At 42.6% G+C, this 21,686-nt stretch overlaps 1 long non-coding RNA gene across 2 annotated transcripts in view; it reads right to left on the bottom strand.

Moving 5' to 3' along the window:
* Positions 1–4,156, bottom strand: part of LOC123607979 — a 5,706-nt gene extending 1,550 nt beyond the window's left edge. The window contains exon 1 of one of the 2 annotated variants that reach the window (XR_006717020.1): positions 4,044–4,156. This is a non-coding gene — a long non-coding RNA (uncharacterized LOC123607979). Of the gene's footprint in view, positions 1–4,028 lie in introns of both variants that reach the window. The other variant, XR_006717021.1, reaches the window with a different exon arrangement.
* Positions 4,157–21,686: the final 17,530 nt, after the last annotated feature.

Below are 21,686 nucleotides of genomic sequence, written 5' to 3'. Positions count from 1 at the left end.
GTCTACACACAAATCCATGGTTCTCCGCAATCCGTCTGATGCAGAGACGACCCAGGACAGATATGTTTTGTTTTTTTTAAAAAAATTAGAGAAACAGTCCCAAACCTGGCTGCCAAGAAGTGAGCCCTTCCTTTTAGTTAAAAGTAAGTAAGTCAACAAACAAAACTAGCCTTCCCTACAAAGTTGCAAACGGAAGATTTCCAGCCATGGGAATTCTAAAGGGTCTATCAACCAGGAAGCTGACATTTTCCTAAGCACATACTTGTTGATATTTTTGGATACGGGAAACTTGTGATTACCTGGAAAGGTACAATAATGCCATGTAAGGGTCCTAGGCCCACTGGAAGAGAAGACCAGGCAAGGTCTAGAGCTGTGATATTTTAAGATACTTTCACAGAATATACCTAATTATGTCATCGTAAGCCTGCATGAGCACACATCAGAGCCAACATCTTTACATGCCCATCCTGCAAACACATGTTTAACATCTTACTAACGCTCATGAGCAGGAGAATGAAGCCTTTGTGGAACAACAAAAGGATCATACTGCTTCCTTCATACAACACCCACTTTTGTGTAGCCAGAGCCTCCAACACCGAAACTTTTAATAAGCCACTTGCCCACAAATTAAAGGGGATTCTGCAATTCCATCACTAGAAAAGAATCTGATTTCAGCGTCACAAGAGTGAATAAAATAGTAATCCTCGTGTTATAAATTATGCATCTTTCATCTCAAAGGACAATAAATAAAACATCTTTCATCCCTATGAATCCCAAAGCAGTTAACAATTTATAAACTAACACATGGGAATCACTTGATTCATCACTGAAAGACGTCTTGCCCTGGGATGCAGTGGTGGTGTTGTTGTTTTTAATAGCACACACAAAACCATAGTGAAAGATGAGAACCAAGGAAATACTATACCAATAGCCTAGATTTGAGAGATTGGAGTAAAGGAGATAGAAACTTGATTCAAATTCACTCAGAATAGAAGCTCCCACTGCAACTCAGGAAGATGTTAGTTTCACAACTTCCCTGATCCCGAGGTACAAGCCTTCAGAGTTCTTGCTGGCCTTCCAATGGCCTTCTAATCCTCTCACTTGGATTACTACAAAACACATTTTTTGCAGCCAACATTTGGTCACATCATTCACCTATCGGCAAACCTTGTCACTCGTCACTTTCCTTGGTGTAGCAGGAAGCCCAAACGTTTTAAAATGGCATGAAGGATCCTTCACCACCTCGTTATGGATTATGAAAGATCCTCCGAAATCCAGTTGTCCCAACTCACTCGGAGAGGACAAAAAAGGGTTCCTCAAAAGGTAACCAGAGTAATTTGACTGATACGATTAACATTCTTTGCAAGCGTTGGAACTGTGGAGGAAGTAGATACTATTTATCCAGACAACCCCATTATTTCAAGGACCACATGAAACCACAGGAAAATTAGATGTCTTTTCCATATTCACGTAACTATGTAGAGACAAAGTTGGAATGATCCTGGAAGAGTTATTGTCAACTGGTGGGAGATTAGGATCCAGATTAAAAATAAGGCGACCATATACATTCAAACTAGGACACATAGGAGAATAAAAGGGACCCACACTAGTGATATTTACACAAAAACAAGAATAAACTGGGACTTATCCAAGGCAAACTGGACTATGGCTCTCCAAGTTAAAAAAAGAAACGGTTAGAATTTCCAAAAGGTTGATCATAAGCAGTTTGATAAATCATATGTAATGTATCTACTGCCCTTGTAACAGAGAATCTTCTGGTGGTCAACATCTATTTGGTTGGCCTGCCTTCTCTGGAAGAAGAATGAAAAAGCATTGTAGGAGTTTTGACTTTTGAAACGTCAACTAACACCGTTCTAGAATCAACATGACAAAATTCTTTCCGGGAGCCTACCAAGCTCTGGGAGCTGCATTTGATGCCAAGTCTTCTCACTCCAGGGGGATAGGGGGCTCCTGAAGAGAGGGGCACATTCAGAAAGAGAAGCTCTTCATCTGTGGCATTGAATGAGCCTCTGGATGGGTGCCAAAGGCTCTGAAAAGGGCTGTATTTTCCTTATTCACACATTTCGGATATAACTTCATGAGTGATGACTAGTACCAAAGACCACATTTTCACCTGCCAAATATGGCATCTCCTTAATGAACTAGGCATCCCTACCCACGTGAGATCCTGGAGCTGGTTATGATCAAACAGGAAAAATGACATTTACTGAACTATTAACACCACTATGCAAATACTTGTGGGTTTTTTTTTAAAGACATCTTTTTAAATACACATTTGAAGCTGAGACCCTATGGTATCAGAATCCAGGGCAACAGGTTAGATCAGCTTCTTGTAAGTGCCTCTTATTATCTTTTCCCCAGTCTGGAGCACTGTCTATGTAATAGCTTGCTTGCTTTTGGCCTCCTCACCCCCCCCCCCCAAATATCAACCCTGTAAGATCCTTTACACATGTAAGCATTTAATCAATACACAGAGTGATACTTAGAATGTGATCTACAGGCAGTTAAAAAGAGCGGTGTTCCAGACTAGTGAGAACAAATGACTTGTTTCCAGTCCTGGTCTCTGAATACACTGCTCAGAATAGGGTAGGTGTTCAATAAATGCTTGTGGAGTAAGTGTTGAAAGAATGCCTATAAATCTTTCTCTCCTCACAATGACTCAAACCTGTAAAGTGGAATGGTAGCCTCTGGGCTAGGAAGGTTGGCCTGCGTGCTCTCCCCATTTGCCTGCCTGATTCCAGGTGGTGACATTGTGGGTTGGCTGTGTCTGCTTCAACCTCCAATTCTAAGCTTTCCTAGAGTCTCATTAGATACCTCCTCTTTTCTTCACCCTAAACAGATTCAGGAACAGATGGGTATTTCGGGGGGGAAAAGCACACTCTATGCTTGGTAAAGACATAGCTGGAAAGACAGGCCACGTATCAGGAAAGGCCAGCTGATTCTGAATGTTCAACCCTCTCTGGACCTCACTAGCACACCCACCGATGCAGACTCTGAAAAACGCTGGCATTTAAACACCAGACCTGTCTTTTTAAATGAATCTCAGGCTAGGATCACCTCCTATTCTACGGCACACACTCATGCTGCACCTGTCCATTCACTAAAAGCTTTTTTGCTCGAGTGAAATAAAACACAGATCCCTAGGAGTACTCAAATTGACCCACTATTACCCACTAGAAGACAAATCAACATGAGCTTAGGACCACGCAGGTCCTTTCACATCTGGCATTATTTGGGAAAAAGGCGGCCCAGATTTACCAATTTGCCAGATAAATGGTTTAGGAAATGGTAGGCTCTCTATGCAGACCACATGCAAGGGACTGTGTGAACTCCTGATCAGAATTAAATCTGTGCAAGAAGGAGCTAGGGGTCCTGGAAGGTAAATCCTAGAGGATTTAGTTGTAAATCCTCAAGAATTCCTAAAAATACCGAGAGGAATGCCTGGTTCTCCCACAACACATAGGGATTTGAGCAATTTCTCCATGAATCTCAAAAGAGGTGACTCCCAACTAACACGGGAGGCCAAGCGACAGCGTGGGCTGGATTCCAGATGTTTTCAACCACCCCACAGCTCTGTCCACGGGTCCTTTTGCCCTTCACATATGTGAAAATGCTCTCCGTAAACTTGCCCGGGATTGAGAAGAAGTTTTCGAATATCACTTTATAAAGGGCAGGTGGTGTGTTTCGTGTATACGTATATGGACGTAGATGTACACATAGAAGAAGAAAACTGGCGGGCTTTCTGTGTCCTCTCCTCCTTTCTGCCTGATCACTGCGAATCGGGGCTCTTTCACAGCACAAGCAGCTGGGGAAGGAGAACGTTCGGGGCCAAAGCCGACGTGTTTCCACTCGCCACGCAGGTGAGAAGCAGTTGCACCACCAGCTGCCCGGAGAGTGACTCCGCTTCTCCGCTCGCCCTGCCCCCACAACCAGCCCGGGGCCCTTGCCCACACCTCTCCCAGCCCCACTGCTGGGCTTTGTAAAGAACCCAGAGGCCCCAGCGTTACCTGGCAACCGCGCACCTGTGAGTCAGGTCAGCCAGGCGGTGCTAACCTGTGTGTTCCAGCTTGTGGGCTTCCAGTGTGTTCTTAGGCTCCCTTATTATAGCTCACTCCCCCGGCCCAGGGAAGAGAACAGAACTGACTGTTTTCCTTCTCGGTTTCCAGGAGACAACAGATCCGCTGATGAGCTCTCTGCTGAGGGTTCAAAAAAGTGAAGGGATACAGACCACGGCGTTAACCTTGAACAGGTGGCTTTTCAGAAAGGGTCCAGTTTCATTTGGGGACATAGATCTCCACCAGTAAACCAGATCCTTCACTTGGGGGAAATTTAAGAACTCTGAAGAGCTATAATAAATGTCTTTAAAGAAGAAAACAAAAGTTATGTAACAATTAGGGCGTTTTGGGTTTTGGTTTTCGGGGTTTGTTTGCTTGTTGCTTTGATCTGTTTCTCTCCAGCGTGCGTCCACCAGGAGGGGCTCCTGGTGTCAAAATTCTGGGAGAAAGTTGATCCAGTGGCTCTGGGCCAGGCCTATCTGCCCGGCTCAGTGGGCAGCGCTGGGGTTGGACCAGCAGTCACCCTCTAGCGAAGCCAGAGGTCCTGTTCCGGGCATGGAGACCTGATGCTGACCTCACTTCCTGTCTGCCGACCTCACTTCCTGTCTGCTGACCTTGCTCCTCAGGGACACCGTTTTCTGGAAACAGATGAACCTCTGTAAGGGCAGAGAACTGGGCTGCAGTGGCGGCTCTGGCTTCCGTTGCCCCAAGGGGGGTAAATCAGGGCGGGGAAGAGCCCAGCCACATGTGGATGTCTGCGTGCTGCTGGGGCAACCCCAGGAAATATTTCGTATACGTTTCTTCAATCCCCCTTAGTGCATTCAGTGAAAGAAATTCTCGTCTCATTTTTCTGTGTACCATACGGCGAGCTTTGTAGTTCCAGGCATGGGGTAGGCTCTAGTGAAATCTGACCTCCCTTGTTCCTGCAGTTTTCCTTCCCGATCTCCCCGCTCCCTCACCTGTTTACTCTCCCCTCTCATTCTCCTCACAGGGGACCCGTCATCTTCTCCCACTTCGCTTTGTTCTCTCTCCTCCATCCCATCCATCCTTACTTATCCCATTCTTCAGCCATTGACTGCTTGATCTGAAAGCGGCCAAGTTAGGTGTTTCAACCTCTGTGAAAGGTGTTCTTGGAATCATCTCGGCATATATAAGAAAGCATAAGCTGGCATATCAAGAAAGCCCAATTGCAAAGTAAGCCAGGGGGCCAGTGGTTTCCAAAGACTTCTTTTGGGGCTTAGGCAACCCTCCACGTGGAGGCACAAATGCTGGTTGCTGTTGCTGTCATCAGCCCCATTTTTTTTTTTAATGTTTATTTTTGAGGCAGAGAGTGCATGTGGGTGGGGAGGAGCAGAGAGAGAGAGGGGCCAGAGGATTCAAAGCAGGCTCGGATATGACAGCAGAGAGCCCCATGCCGGGCTCTAACCCACGAAGCCATGAGATCATGACCTGAGCCGAGGGATGCTTAACCAGCCCCTCATCAGGTCCATTTCTTGTATTGGGGGTGGGAGGGGGGGCTTTCTGAATCACCCTGCTCCCTTAAATCTTTTGATGTTAGGTTTCGTCCCAAAGGGTACTCCTTTCCCAGCTATCTTATACATATCACCCTCAGGTTGAATCCGCAGAGGCTTTGAGCTGGTAGAACTTACCAAGGGAGCTACTTACTCCTCAGGGCTCCTTTATCTGAGGGCAATGATGTGGTCAAGGTGACTTTGAAGTTCCTTCCTTTTTTTCCTTCCCGCCTTCTCACAAAGACTCAGGCATTTTCTTCTAGCCAAGAAAAACAAAACAAAACCAAACCAAAACCAAAACCCTGTTATGTTGGTGTTGTTGATTTTTCAAATGTGTTACTTTAAAAAAAAATGATAAGTGATAAGGAATGGAATACCAAACAAGCTGTTTTTTAAGAAAACTAAATCACTCCCTTTAGGGGTCTTTTATAATTTACTTTGTTTTCCAACACTGGGATTTTACAAACCTGTTTCAGTCTTGCAATCTTACTTGAAAAAGGAAAAAAATCTCTCCAGCTCTCTTGCTCTCTCTCTCTCTCTTTTCTGATAGGGTTGATTGTGTTTTGAGTTTTCTTGTTTTAATAAGAAACATTTACATGTTTTATGTCCTGTATATATATAAAAAAGAAATCATTAGCAATGCCCAAAGTTAATAGCCTAAGAATGTATAGCATAATATACTGCAGTGTCACTGAGAGAGTGAAAAAGATTTAACATAGGACTCAGGGGGAGAAAGTATAAACTGTGTGAAACTATTACTACTCCAACTAGTTCTAAAAGAGCTCAATGTGAAACCAACCAGAAAATGATCATCCCACAACTATAAATATAAAGCACTAAAAAAGACAAAAGCTCTCCGGCATTGTGAAAAATCTATAAATAAAAAGCACCCCCAAAAGCATTTGCTGGCAAAAGTATTTAGTGTGGCAATAAAAGAGAGTATTTGTTTTCTTTATATTAAGTGATTTTTTATGGAATCTGTACAATTAAACACTGCATAAGAGCCTAAGAATTAGAGTTTGTGTTTGGCACCTAATTGAGTACAGAGTCAGGAAGACGCAGAATCTGAAGAGGTTATGTGTCTTTACATTGGACCATCAAGGTTACCTGTAATGTCTTGTTAAATAAAAAGCATTCCATACTGAAAAAAAAAATCCTTTCTTTGAATGCACACGTACACATATATACATATCAATGCACAATCTGAAAGCAGGATTCTTTTTTATGGCTTTATGTTTCGCACACAAACGTGGAAATATAAGCAGAGTGGCATTTCCAAAGGTAATTCTAACAGGACACTCTTCATATCAAAAATATTTTAGTTAAGGAATATATGATCTCATTTTATTTTGTTGATATTCATTAGACTACAGAAGAGTGATTTTTTAAGATGGACTTACCTGTTGTCCGTTAAGAGGAAATCACAACAGTTCTAAGTCCTAAGTCCTAAGCACGTAGGACCAAGAAACAGCAAAGAACCGATTTCACAATTTATACAAAATATCAGCTCGAGTCATCAAGTTTAGGACTTCTGAGTCTCAGCCAAACCTTGCAGATCATGGGGTTGATAACAAACTTAATAAAGACAATAATAAAATAGTTTTATCTTATGTATGTTTTGTATTTTGATGAGATCAAGTAACCAAAGTGTACAGGCCAGGTGCTTCACCCCTCACAGTCACTCTGTGGGACACAGAGGAAACTAGGGGACCTGATGGGCAGGAATGCTGGTAATGAAGACACGGCAGTGGAGGTTGGCATAATATTTGCCTCCACCCCAATATCATTAGCAAAAGATGGCCGAATGCAGCATCAAGGGTGCCATATGCCCCTCCAACGTCTGGACTCCCCTGGAGCCACGAAAGGGAAGCACTACCACTATTAGTTTGGATCAAATGCATTTTCCGAGAATTGCCTTTAAAAACCTGCTAAATACAGCAATTTCATATGGATTAAAACTAACAGTTTACAGACAGTCCAGAGCTTGACCCATTGAGAATAGTTTGCTTATTGCGAAGGCGAGGTTCTACACTGATTTAGTTCTACTTTTTGTCTCTCTCTCTCTTCTCTCTGAGAGTGAGAACAACTACGGGACTATAAAACTGGTCATCTCAGGGGCGCCTGGGTGGCTCAGTCAGTTAAGCATCTGACTTCGGCTCAGGTCATGATCTCACGGTTTGTGGGTTCGAGCCCTGAGCGGGGCTCTGTGCTGACAGCTCAGAGCCTGGAGCCTGTTTCAGATTCTGTGTCTCCCTCTCTCTCTGCCCCTCCCCAGCTTGTGTTCTGACTCTCTCTCTGTCACTCTCAAATAAACATTAAAAAAAAAAAAAAAAAAAAGCTGGTGGTCTCAAAGATTAAATCACAGTGTGTCACTTTATAGAGTTTGTATAGAACTTGTATGCATATTAACCTCTGGAATCTTCCCAACAATACTTTTTTAATGTTTATTTATTTATTTTAAGAGAGAGAGAGAGAGCATGAGTGTGCTGGGGCAGAGAGAGAGGGAGAGAGAGAATCCCAAGCAGGCTCCACGCCATCAGTGCAGAGCCTGACGTGGGGCTTGAACTTATGAACTTGGAGATCATGACCTGAGGCGAAATGAAGAGTCAGACGCGTAACCAACTGAGCCACCCAGGCACCCGCCAACAATGTTTTGAGAAAGATATTCCTATTACCTTTTTAAAGATAGGGACCCTAAGGCAAAAAGCAGTTCAATGATTTGCCAGAGGTCAGAGAAGTCCTGAGTGGTAAAGCCCGGTTCAGGTTCAAGTCTTCCCTGGCAGATCTAGTGTTCTTCCCTCTATTCCAGTGTCTATCTCAGGAACTAAAAATGTCCTGTAAATAATTACCATGTGGAAAGCGCTGTGATCGATACTGATTCTCCAAAGATGGGGCTGGCTCAGGGAAAAGGCAGATTTGAAGCAGATTCCAGGGTTACGAATCTACACAAACAGGGAATTCTTAGGCAGAAGTGGGGTTTGGAGGAAAAGATGGTAAGTGTATTCTTAAGCTCGCTGTCTGAAATTTTGTAAATTATGTAGGTGGCCAGTCAGAGAGCACGGGAGGAGGCCGAGGCTAACACAGGACACTGGATGAGACCGGCCAAGGACAAGACAGACTGGAAATGGAGAGTGACTAGGATCTCAGGAAAACCTGGAGGCTGGGGGGAAAAACGCCGATATTCAGAAAGAGGGGAAAAGTCAAGTCCCATTTCAAGAAGTGGGAACATCAGCCGTAACACAGAGAAAGATCACTAGTTGCTCAAAGATGAAAGTAAAACAGTGTAGTAAAGGCATGAAGAGATCGTAATGTGGAAGGAAGAAGGGCTGAGACCATGCTTGTTGGGTTATCCCAAAGTTCTCATGAACGATAGAGGAAAGAGGCGGGTGATGTTCACAGAAGTAACATTTGGGGACGGCTACTGTGGGCAGGTCAGAGGAGAGGAATCGGGCCGGATCAAGACGACTCTGATGTTCACGGATCACCCAAGTGTGCTCAGACGACTTGAACGTGCAGTGGAAAATCACGGCAGCTGCCAGAATTTCTCCCCAGGGCCCAGAAATAGAAGAATCTGACCAGGTTTAGGGGCTAACAGGAAACACATGCTCTCAAGTCCAAAGAATGAGAGGGATTTTAACATGACATGTGAAGTTAGGCAAAACGGCTAAACATAAATCTAGGCTTGTATACGTAAGAGACAATGGGAAGAAGGACAGAAAGATTGCAATAAATACGGATGGCAAATCCGGAAGTGTGGGGGGCAAGAGGAATGCACGGGGAATACAATCTGTGTGTCGATTTGGTGGCTGGCCATAGAAGCTCAAATTCACCGTTGTTTTTTTTGTTTGTTACCACTTGCATTTTCATTTTTAACCATTTACTTTACCTGCCTGTCCCGTGAGAATGTCTGTGTTTGCAACCATTTGTCAAAACTTTGTATCTCTGTCCTTTACTCCCCTGGCTCCAGAATGCCCATGTATTGGTTTCCTGTAACAAATTCAAACAAACGGGGTGGCTGAAACAACAGAAGCGGATTCTCCCTTTTGGAGGACTCTCTCCAAAGTGGACTCTCTCCTTTTGGAGGAGTCAGAAATCAAGGGAGCAAAAGGGCCACACTCCTGGAGGCTCTAGGGGAGAATCCGACTTTTGCCCCTTTGAGCTTCTGAGGGCCTGCCGGCTGGATGCAACTTTGGAACCATGGTTCAGTCCAATGTGTATTTCAACCTACCTTCGATCCACATTTACTCCAACACACACACACACACACACACACACATACACACACGACTCCTGTTCACCAACCTTCACTCATAGCGCGGATGGTTGACCTCCCTTTTCTAGGTCTCAAGGTCAATTTTTGGTTTTCATGAGATTTTCAGGCATCCTGAGCAGCTGTGGACATCTCCACTCTCCTTGCTGAACCTCTAGGATTTCCAGTTTCCATTCTTCTCACCATCCTTTTACGGGCTCATCTGCGGGCACAATCTCTTCCCCGATTCACCTCTAAATGGTGGTGCACACCAGAGGACTTCCTCTTCCTTGCTCCCCCTTTACTCTCTGGGTGAAGCTGTCCACTCGCACAGCTTCAGCCCCATCGCTGAGTTCAGTACATCCAATCTAACTCCACCCCGACTTCTTGCCTGACACCCACAGCAACACTGGCCGTTGGAACTTTCTGCTATCACTCTCTACATCCACACAGTCTAGCACAGTAGCCACTAACCGTTCACAGCTACTGAGCAACTACATTTTTCTTTTGATTTCCTTCTAGTACATTTACATAGCCACACGTGGTACTGGCTACCTTATCAGATGGTCCAGATCTAACGTCCCCTGTACCTGATGGGCCAATCCTAATGAACTTCTTGCTGTTCACACAATATGTCTCTCCACCATGTTGGCAACTATCATCCGGGACTCAACTGTCACCTCCTCTGAAGTCCTGTCAACAACTCAGGTTAAGTGATCTGATTCCACCTTTGTCTTTCCACAACTCATCTTCCATTGTGTTATTATATGATACGATATGTTATAACAAATATATTACATATAATATACATCTACATCATTTTTTAGTTTTATATGCTTGCATGATGAACTCCTTGAAGAGAAAGACTTTCTGTTACCTTGATTCATTCTGTAGTCTTTATAAAGCCAACACGGGACCTGGTACCTGCTCCCTGAGTCAATAAAGAAATGAACGACTGGATGTTGCCCAGGGATCACCTTGCATCATCAGAGACAAAGCTGGACAAGACACAGGATCTAAAATATTAGGAACTTCTGGCTCCTTTCACCATTCCCCTCGTGAGAATGGCCAAGTCTGGGTAATTCATGAAGGTTTTGCATTCACCAATTGGATGAAAAAAAAAAACATGTTTTGTGTTTGTCTTTTTGGGTTGGTTTGGGTTTTTAATGAGCTGCAGTTTCAGGAGCCTTAAAAACTGGAAGTTAGACGGGCTCAACGGGTAAGGGGCATTAAGGAATCTCCTCCTGAAATCATCGTTGCACTATATGCTAACTAACTTGGATGTAAATGACAAAATAAAATGAAATTAACAAAAAAACTGGAAGTTAACATGGTTAATTGGGTTCGTGAACCATTTGGCTGTCACCCTTCATGCTTAAAGTGCAAATCATTCTAAGCCTGACTCTCCTCTGAGATCTGAAATATGGTGATTTGGAGAATTCCAAATAGTGGTGTATAATTCTTCAGAATTGTAGTTAAAAGGGAAAAAAAGAAGCTGATACTTTTGCGAAAGAGGAAAGGGAGAAAACGCAAAAATCTTCTCTAATTTTGGCTATAGGATGTGCGTGGGTGCATGCATCTGTTAATGGGGTGAAGGGCAGCGTGTTCGTAAAGGGTTAGGCAGGCATACAGATTTTGGGGAAGGAGACTCACGGAGGCTTTTTCGGATCCTGTGCATTCGAGGCAGACTTCAGCGCCTGTGGCTGCTCTTTTTATGAGAACTGGCACACGTTTAGCTGCTATAGCTGTTGGCTTCTAGGCTTAGTGTAACCCACAAAGGAGGCACTCATTCACATTTTAGCTATCAATTCCATCAAACTGTGCAAATTCTAATGGTACCCAATCCAACTGGATAAGGCACAACCAAATAAGTATATCCCCTAAATACTCCAGTACCTAAATACCTGAAGTGTCTAGAAACATAGTGGTGGTATATACTGAAAATAAGTACAATAACTGGAAACTTAAAATTTTCCTTCCTAACTATATGGAAAAACCAAATAATCTTTGCACAGAAGACCGGGAGTAGCAATTCCATTAAGATATTATGTGGGGGGGAAAAAAAGCCCTAGTCCCATTTTGTCTATTTCCAGCCCCATTTTGCTCATATCGTAACTTAGAGAATCATTCAGAGAAACAGAGTGGGAAGAAGAATATGAGCTACATTTCGTTAGAACTTCAGATACATTTTTCTTTCCTGTTTTATCTGAGCTTGCAGGCGACATCTTCTTAATGAGGGTCTTCAAATTTCTCTGCCTTTTAGAAATGTCTCCAGTGTGCCCTGGGACAACAGTCTCTGATTTTAGCTTCTAAATACGCTCATAATATAGAGCATTTTTTTTTTCCTTGGCTCTATTCATTGTTTTACCTGCTTTAGAGGGAATTATGGGTTTGATTAATGGGCTGAAAGATTTGGTCCTTTTTAGTTTCCTTATCTCTATTCCTTCCTGATGCATGATGCTTCCAACGGTCTCTGAATACTTGAGAACCATAACTGCAAAGAGGAGTTTAAAATAAGAGTAAAAATAAAAGTGGGATGGTGTATCCATGATCGTGGTATTTGTGGCAACCACTTACACGAAATGTATTCCTACGTACGTGTAGATGCTCAGTCATATACTCATTTATTCATTCGACAGACTATTTGCACCAGGAATGATGCCTGGTACTGGGAGGACTCTGTAATGATTTCAGGTTCTGCTAAATCAAAATGAGGTGGTGACCAACCATTTCACTCGACCTTCAATAGTGCCCACGGATATGACAACGGAAATAGGTATGGGAAGCGAAAGTAGATATAGTAGGGTTTATTTATTCTGTTTTAATTTGGGTCACTATGTTAATCAAGTAGATCATCAGGAGACACCTGTGTTCAGTGAGTTGCTAAAAATGTATGGCACGTGTTTGTAATGAAACAGACTCCCAATCTTGTAATCCACAGGTGCAACACAAATAACCACAAATAATCAGGCAACTAACCCCATCATCACTGGCTGTGCAAGCTTTGAGTCAAATACGTGTATTTATCACCCTAAGTAGCTCTTAAAGATGAAGTAATGCACAGGGGCTTACTCAGGGGCTCGACAAGGAAGGATTATCTAAGAAGACAAAGTATTTCCGTATCAGGAGTCCAGTTAACAAAAGGCTTCAGTGAGAGCTTCTCTGTGATTCCTCTAACCAATAGAAATGTGCTATTTTGGGGCGCCTGGGTGGCTCAGTCAGTTAAGCAGCCGACTTCGGCTCAGGTCGTGATCTTGCCATCCGTGAGTTTGAGCCCCGCCTGGGGCTCTGTGTTGACAGCTCAGAGCCTGAAGCCTGCTTTGGATTCTGTGTTTCCCTCTCTCTGCCCCTCCCCTGCTCGCGCCCTGTCTCTCAATCTCTCAAAAATAAATAAACATTAAAAAGAAAAGAAAAGCAATGTGCTATTTTGGCATGTCCTTCATGTGCATATACAGAACCAGACAGGTGAATTTCTTTATCCTTGGGGTGATCAAGTCACATGACAGTCTAGCACTAGAATAGCACTAATAGCAACTCTTTGGAAAATAGCGTATTTTTTTCTCCATTTGGGCAAAATATGCGTAAGTTCACTAAAATAAGCTGGAAAATATTCCTGACTCGTTGAAATGCAATCTGTGAGCTCCAAAAATAAATAAAGATTGCTCCGAAGAAGTCTAGAACATGATATGATGCAAAGCAATGGTAACAGATTAAGTGCTGTCATGCTCCCAAAGATCTGAATCAGCCTGTTCTGCCTGGTTAACATGAAAATAAGATATGCACAGAGATCTTAAAGTATAACTTTTCTCACAGGTCCTCAAATCTGGAATTTTAAACATGCATTTGTGGAAACATAAGCAGTGGTCATAAACGTGTGTGTGTGTGTGTGTGTGTGTGTGTGTGTGTGGGTATTCACTCTAAAATGTAACATAAACGCAGACTAATATTTCATCTTTATGGAAAAAGGTAAATATTCTGTTTAATCGTAGAATAAAATGAATATGCTCTACTCAGTCATACATACACACAAGGTACGTATATACACACAAGTTTGCGTTCCCTGCCCTCCCCCCACCAACATCTCATTTGATCCTTAATAAAGAAAAATGAGAGCACAAACAGTGGTTGGGAAATTGATTACAAAGCAAAACCTTGAGGTGACGCAGCCAGGGAAGACCTGAGTGTATTTTGCAGGAAGTATGAGGCTGTTCACGTTTCTGCCCCAAAGAGGAGCCGTTGGTAGATCAATTTCAATCAAAAAGTTCTTCACACCGAAAGGGCATGTTTTATCCATGGCTATAGAACTCATAGCGCTTAGAATCCAGAGAGCTGGAGCAGAGGGCCTCATCACGCACTGAGAGAACAGTGCAATTTCCATGGTGATTAAGTACTTCCTGGAAAAGGGTTTTATCAGATGGCCCCGAAAGAGGAAAATGCCATCCAAAACATGTTAACAATGGACTGTGAGCAGACACAAAAGCTGAGCCTTGCAATTTTGCGGAAATAGTAATAAAATGTCCGATAGAAGGAGTATAACCGTCTCAGCACATGATCGGATCGAGCCAGAACAGCATGAGGGCATGCGGTGCCAAGTGAAAAGAAACTGGACTGATGGCACCAATTCCTCACCCTTTCCTTTATCATTCCTTCTTGCCATGGGGACTGCATTTCCTTCCCTGCACCCAAAGAAAGAAGCAGAAGGTACTTCCTCATTTGGGGTTTGATCGTGGGACCTGCTTTTACTGATGGAATGTTAATGGAAGTGATAGGATCAAAGGCTTTTAAAAAGGTTTCAGTGGTCGGGCTGTCTTTTTGCATTTCTGCCACTGTTAAGAGAACTAATAAAATAAAGTACTTGCCCAAGCTAACCACTGACTCCACCTAGAGCGTAAGAGACAATGGGAGCCGATATCTGTGACAGAAGCCAAACCCTGTCTACCCTCCGCTGGGGACAAGGAAAGTTTATTTTGTAAGTCGCTTAGATTGCTGTGGTTATTTCTTACGCAGCAATAGCTAACTAACAGAGAGTAATTCCATTCAAGTATGGGAAGAAATTTCCTTTCTTTCCTGGAAATAAGAAGCTACTAAAAGAGACTCAGGTTACAAATGAGGAAGATAGAATCATTAGCACCTTTTTCAAAAAAAGAGTTTCAGGGATGGCAAAGATACTTGCTGGAGCCTCAATTAGCCTCTAGAAGGAACAAACCAACTGATCTTTGTTCCTTCTTTCTTATTTGATCCCAAACAAAAAATCATAGAAAACAGGAATTCTACCTGATTAAAAACAGACTCTCTGGCAGTTTCCTGAAATAGGTAAGAAATGCTTCCTTTATGCCAACCTATTCTACCATGTTATAGACAGTTCATCCAGTACGTGGCTAAAGGCATGTGATTTAATTGGTCCTCATTAACTGGAACCCAGTTTCTCAGAACAAACCTTCTCTCAATAAGTTGAAAGACAGGGAAACATATCAAAACTAAAAAAATCTTTTAAACCGAACATTGAGCTAAATTAAGAGTTTTTATTTTATTAAATTATACATTGGTGAGGACCAAGAAATTGTCAAAGAATATTTGCATGAATTTGCTTCTATTTGCAAATAATGAGCACAGTTGTTTTGGTTCTTACTCTAGTGTCGGACAGATAGAGGTACGGATCTCAGCTCTGACGCTTAATAGCTATGTGACCTTTCGAAGAAAGTCAGATTCTGAGCCCTGATTGCCTCTGAAGTAAGAAAATTATACACATAGTAAGTGTCTAACACTACCACTATCATCATCAATATCATCATCATTCTCAAAATCATGGCCATGACAATGATCATCATCATCATGTTCATAAGAACTTTCGCAGAATGGGAGAGACGATCCACGCCATGCCTCAGGAGATGACTTTGACAGAAGTGCTCAGAATAAACTGGAGACGGCAAGCAAACTAGAAACATTGATGGTTTTGTTAAGAATATCTCTATCTTTTCCATCGCCCTCTTGCAATATCCCCCCCACACACATCAGCAAATTTAATACTAGCACACAAATAAGAAATGCTAACATTTCTACCTGAAGTGAGTAATAGCCAAAGATCTAGACAGAAAATTCCCTCTCCCCACCTTGTTCAGGAGCTCGGAGCTAACTAATGGACAGACAGACTGCAGACTTGTACCTAGAGATCTCGCCCTCAGTACTCACTTGTGATGCTCCTACATGGTCTCTTTGCTGTCTCCGCTGCCAGCCATCTGCTCTAATGGCAGCACGCCAGCTCACAGGATAGCTTGCTGGCTCTGCTGAAGCCCAGGGGCCAAGAAAAGGTTTTCAGCAAGAAGCCCTTTTGAAACCCACAAGGGTGCCTGGAGAGAGCTCCTGGTTGCCTCTCCTCCCCACACAGCGATGCTGATGGTGATTTTCACTTCATGACATTTTGTTTGACCTGTGGATTTAACTTGCTGGGTCTCCCATCTAAATCTTGAAATCTGGAGAGAAAAAAACCTGAGCCATGCATCGGTACCTGTGGCTGCCAAACAGACAGGTGGTGTTATTGCCTGCTTCTTGGCAGGGCTAATGGGAAGCGGCAGGATTTCTATCAATACTCTGCTAGTGTCGTCTCTAATCCCCTAACGTTCTCCTTTTTCCTCCATGATACTTCCTGCTTCCCAACCCTTACATTATCTGTAAGAATTGGCAAAAGTTTCTTTGGTTTACTTGTCTTCCACCCGTATCCACGTTAGTTTAATTGGAAGACATTAAAATAGATACATAGAGGGGCGCCTGGGTGGCTCAGTCGATCGAGCGTCCCACTTCGGCTCAGGTCATGATCTCACCGTCCGTGAGTTCGAGCCCCTCGTCGGGGCTCAGAGCCTGGAGCCTGTTTCAGATTCTGTGTCTCCTTCTTTCTCTCTCCTCCCCCGCTCATGCTCTGTCTCTCTCTTCTCAAAAATAAATAAATGTTAAACAAAAAATTTGAAAAAGATGCATAGAAGTTATTCTCTCATAAGATATAGAAAAAATTTTTTAAATACATTTGGTGTTTTAAACCAATGCTTGTGTGAGACTAGAATGTATTTTATAAGTATATTAAGGATCATATACCCTTTGGAGCTGATAGAACCAGAAGAGTAAAGGTCCTTTTAAGTTAGTAAACTAAAAGTTTTCAACCTAATGACCAAGAGCATTTTCAGTTTATATTCCAGTAGGTAATAGCTTTTTTAAATGCTTATTTTTGAGAGAGAGAGAGAGAGAGAGAGAGAGCAAGTGGGAGAGGGACACAGAGAGAGAGAGGACAGAGGATCTAAAGTGGGCTCTGCAATGACAGCAGAGAGCCTGGTGGATGGCTTGAACTCATGAACCATGAGATCATTACCTAAATCGAAGTGAGAGGTGTAACCGACTGAGCCACCCAGACACCCTTTAGCAATAGCTTTTTATTTATTTATTTATTTATTTATTTATTTATTTATTTATTTATTTTAACGCTTAACCACTTTTGAGAGACAGAGCACAAGTGGGAGAGGGGCAGAGAGAGAGGGAGACACAGAATTTGAAGCAGGCTCCTGGTTCCGAGCTGTCAGCACAGAGGCCGATGCGGGGCTCGAACCCACAAACTGTGAGATCATGACCCGAGCCGAAGCCACATGCTCAACTGACTGAGCCACCCAGGCATTCCAGTAATAGCTTTTTTTTTAAAAAAAAATAGAGAAGTGTACTCAGACATCTAGAGCCTGTGGTAATAAGTTCAACAAAAACACCTTGGGTAGTCCTAATAGATATTTGCACCTGTTAAGGAGAAAGTGCAGAGGTAAGAGTTTAAATGTCACCGGATGATAAGAATGTTGATTTTAGGCCAATATTCACTTATTCGTCCTTCAACAACTATGGACCGGGCATTGAGCATAGGATAAAGCATTGGGCTTAAGGTTAATGATAAGAAGGCAAATCAACCAAAACACCCTCAGTCAAGAATTTTACTATCTAGAGTCGTGTGTGTACCTGTGGCCAAACAAACATAAAACGAAGCAGAAATGTAGTGACGGGGAAACACACAGCTATTATGAGACTATTTCCTGCAGCCTGGAGGGAATTAGGGAAAACTTCTTGGGAGAGATCCGAGGCAGTTTCATTACGAGTTTGAATTCATAGGGGTGCCTGGGTGGCTCAGTTGGCTAAGCGTCCAACTTCAGCTCAGGTCATGATCTCACGGTTCGTGAGTTCCAGCCCCGGGCTCTGGGCTGACATCTCGGAGCCTGGAGCCTGCTTCCAATTCTGTGTCTCCCTCTCTCTCTGCCCCTCCCCACCTCTCAAAAATAAATAAACATTTTTTAAAAATTAAAAAAAAAGAGTCTGAAATCATATCACTTATCCTTACTCAAGAGGTTGGTTGATTCTATTCATGCATTTACTATTGAAATCTGGCTAAATTTCTGGGTTAGATTAAAAAGAATATATGGAATGGGACTCATTCATTCTTGTTTTCTGTCACCACAGGATGTATATAAAAATCTGCACAGATGAAGGAAGTGCACAGCATTATATAAATGAAAATTATTATCATTTATTTTCAATATTCCTTCTCATCTACTGAAGGAAACAAAAGGTCAAAAAAGAAAAGAAAAGAAAAAGAAAAAAAAACTGCAAAGAATGTAATGAGTGGTCTCTGCTTATCTATTTCAGAAATGAAGTTTTCTACATAATCATGGAATCTTACTTAGCACCAGCACGGGCTTTATGTCTGCCCATCTGTCTAGCTTCAAAGGGACGACAGAAGCCCCCAGTAATGTGCAAATCTTCCCATTCCTTCCAGCTCCAGTAAGACTATTTCCCTCTCCAGAAACTTCTTCTGCATTACGGGTGCCTCGTTGGCACATTATGGGTGGGATATACAACAGATGCTGGCAGTTGTGTCGACTTCCTAAGAAACAAGCAAACAGGAGAGACTAAATTTCTACTTCCCCAATACAGATAAATCATCACAATCGATATGCTTTCTTCTAAGTAACTCAAGTTGTCTCCTGACCCTCAGGTTATGGTTAAAGAAGGAGCTCTTCTGAAAAAAAATGCCTAGTCTCTGTGTGAGTAAAAGCAACACAAAGGTGTAGAGTGACGGACAAGAAATTGACAAAAATAGAAACATGCAGTGATCGTAAATGGTGTATTACAACCGGCCAGAGGGGGAGAAGACCTGAATTCTGGACCCAACCACTGGCCTCCTTCACTGCGAGGACACCCGCAAAGCATTCAGTGGGATCTTCATTCCTTCACCTGCGTGTGGGGAGTCAACCAAGCAATTCCCAGACTTCCTTTTCAGTCTTGGCCATTCGAAATCTTGAACCAAGAAGCTCCGTCCATGAGCTCCACCCACAGCACTGATGGTCCCCTTCACTCTCGTTCCTCCATCGAGATGTACTAATGCAAGTGAGAAGCCCATAATGGACTATAACCCTCTAAAGGTCAAATGACAGCTTTGCAATTTCTATTATGTGTAACCTTTCAGTTGACGCCTCATGGATAGAGGATCTTATTTAAATCTTCTGTGTCAAGACATAAAATGATTAACTTTCCTAAACATTTTGGTGTTCTGCTTCTATTACTGCTTAGTACTATTTGTATTGATATTTCAGAAGCAAAATAATTAAACCCTACCTTTTCTTTCTTGTTTGTTTGTAAGAGTGTCCAAGAAGAGTTAAGCTCCTAGATTCTACCTGAGTCAACATTTAGGATTAGCTATTTCTCAGAAGGTGGGAGGGCGATGGGGGGAGGTGATACTTCAACATCTCAACATTTTCGATGAAAAACATGTGAATATATTCACACATGTACATGTATCATTCCCAAGCATGTACATGTTATTTTCCCCTGATGTACGATCTCAGTAAAATATCAGAGAGAAAAAATGTCAGACATACATAGCATAGCAATCAAGGGCTAATGAAGATCCAGGTATTAAATCAATTAAGAAGTATCAAAAGCTACCTAATCATCAAGGAACAAAATTGGCACCACAATATGTAGCAAGTATGGGAAAGCCTAATTTACTAAACATACCCTGCAGTCACATAATTGCATGTAATTTTACCAGCATAATTAACTAATTTAATTACCACTTCTCAAGTGCATCAATTATTGACATTACAGAGTTTTCAGACAGCAGAATTACTGTGTGGTACATCCAGAGAATGCAAAATGCCTCGTACGCCTATTTTTTCCCATCGTAGTCAACCACGGAGGAAAGAGGTGGGGTTGGAGGGGGGATAACTCCTTTAGCGGGAGGCTCGGCTGGGGGGCAGGTTTAAGGGCTGAAGCACCCACCAGGCAAAGAAGGAGAGGAAGTCCTACCTCTATGCTCTTCAAAGCAGTTCTGTGCCAGGGGGTAGACGAAATGTGCAAAGCCCGCTCAGAGAAAGAAAAAAGGTGGTTCTGATTTTTTTTTTTGGCAAAAAAAAAATCTATGCAACAGCTATTCAAAATATGACCAAGAACACTGGCTGGAAGCAAAGGAAATAAGAGAGAGAGAAATTTGGACATTTTTTTTTTAAAAGAAACAAAGCTTGCCTTTGAGAATGAATTTTCTCTACTTTATATCTTTTTTTTTTAATTTAATTGTTACAAAAACATTTATATGAGGGATCTGCCTAGAACACTCCTTGAGCTTGTCAAGTCAGGGAGATGTCGTGGCCCTACTCCCAGAGGGATCCGAGCTTCAAGGGTGTTTAAGAAGAAACAGGCAACATTGGTCAAGATTGTTGTCACGTCACAAAATTTCTGAACAGAGATGGCTGAAATTACTAAGAGTCCTGGAGTGGCTTTGTGTGTCTTTCCACGTGGCCCTCCTGTATCTGGCCTTTGTCCTGCTTCCTACTCCTATCTGGAGGTGGCTGAACTGCGAAACAGCTATCACTTTAGCAGAGTATTTCAATGACGCCATTCAGCGTGGAGTAAGATGTGACAATGGAACTTCTTTCTTACCTTTCGAGTCCTTAGGTATCTATAGGACTTTAAACCCTTTACTGACTCTGGAAATAAGAAAAGGAGTCCTTGTTACTTTGATCTTCAAGAGTTTACTTGGTGCATCACTCTTAAGTGATTCAGAAATTAACTTTAGGAACTGGAAAACATGTTTTCACTCACACGGATAAAAATCAGGTTATAGTCTCAAGACCCGGACCTTGTATTGGGGAACACTTTCAGAGCAAATTAATTGGGCCCAGTTTTACAAAGAGTCAGTTTCTGTGGAGCACGTGTATTTGCTTTTTGTAAGAAACTGGCATGTGAGAGTTGGAGACAGAGAATCCTTATCTCATCCTTGGCCTATCTCACTCAGCAGGGCAATGGCCTGCATTCAAGTGCATTGAATTTTCTCTGGAGCTTTCGGCAGGGCTCACCCATTCTATCTTCTTTACATAATGCTTCTTCCTCCTCCATCACCTTTCAGAGTCACAGACCTCCTACCCTCTATCTTTTTCTTTTTTTTTTTTTTTAATTAAAAGGCTTCCATTTTTTTAATGTTTATTTTTGAGAGAGACAGAGAGAGACAGAAAGAGAGAGTGTGAGCAGGGGATTTGCAGAGAGAGAGAGGGGGGGAGACACAGAATCCAAAGCAGGCTCCAGGCTCTGAGCTGTCAGCACAGAGCCCGATGCGAGGCTCGAACTCATGGACCACGAGAGCATGACCTGAGCCAAAGTCGGAGGCTCAGCCGACTAAGTCACCCAGGCTCCCCTTCTACCTTTTATCTTAAAGTAGCTTTAACTTAAGTCACGTGTGGATATTAAGTATAAGTTTTCTGTATGATTTTCCATGTAAAGTTTTAGGCCTTCTGAAACGATTACAACTTTTAATACCATTTGTATTATTAAGAGTCA

Source organism: Leopardus geoffroyi, chromosome B2 (genome assembly GCF_018350155.1).
Source record: "Leopardus geoffroyi isolate Oge1 chromosome B2, O.geoffroyi_Oge1_pat1.0, whole genome shotgun sequence".
NCBI lineage: Eukaryota > Metazoa > Chordata > Mammalia > Carnivora > Felidae > Leopardus > Leopardus geoffroyi.
The sequence above is the reverse complement of the archived record's forward strand: the minus strand, read 5'-3'. Positions and strand labels throughout refer to the sequence as shown.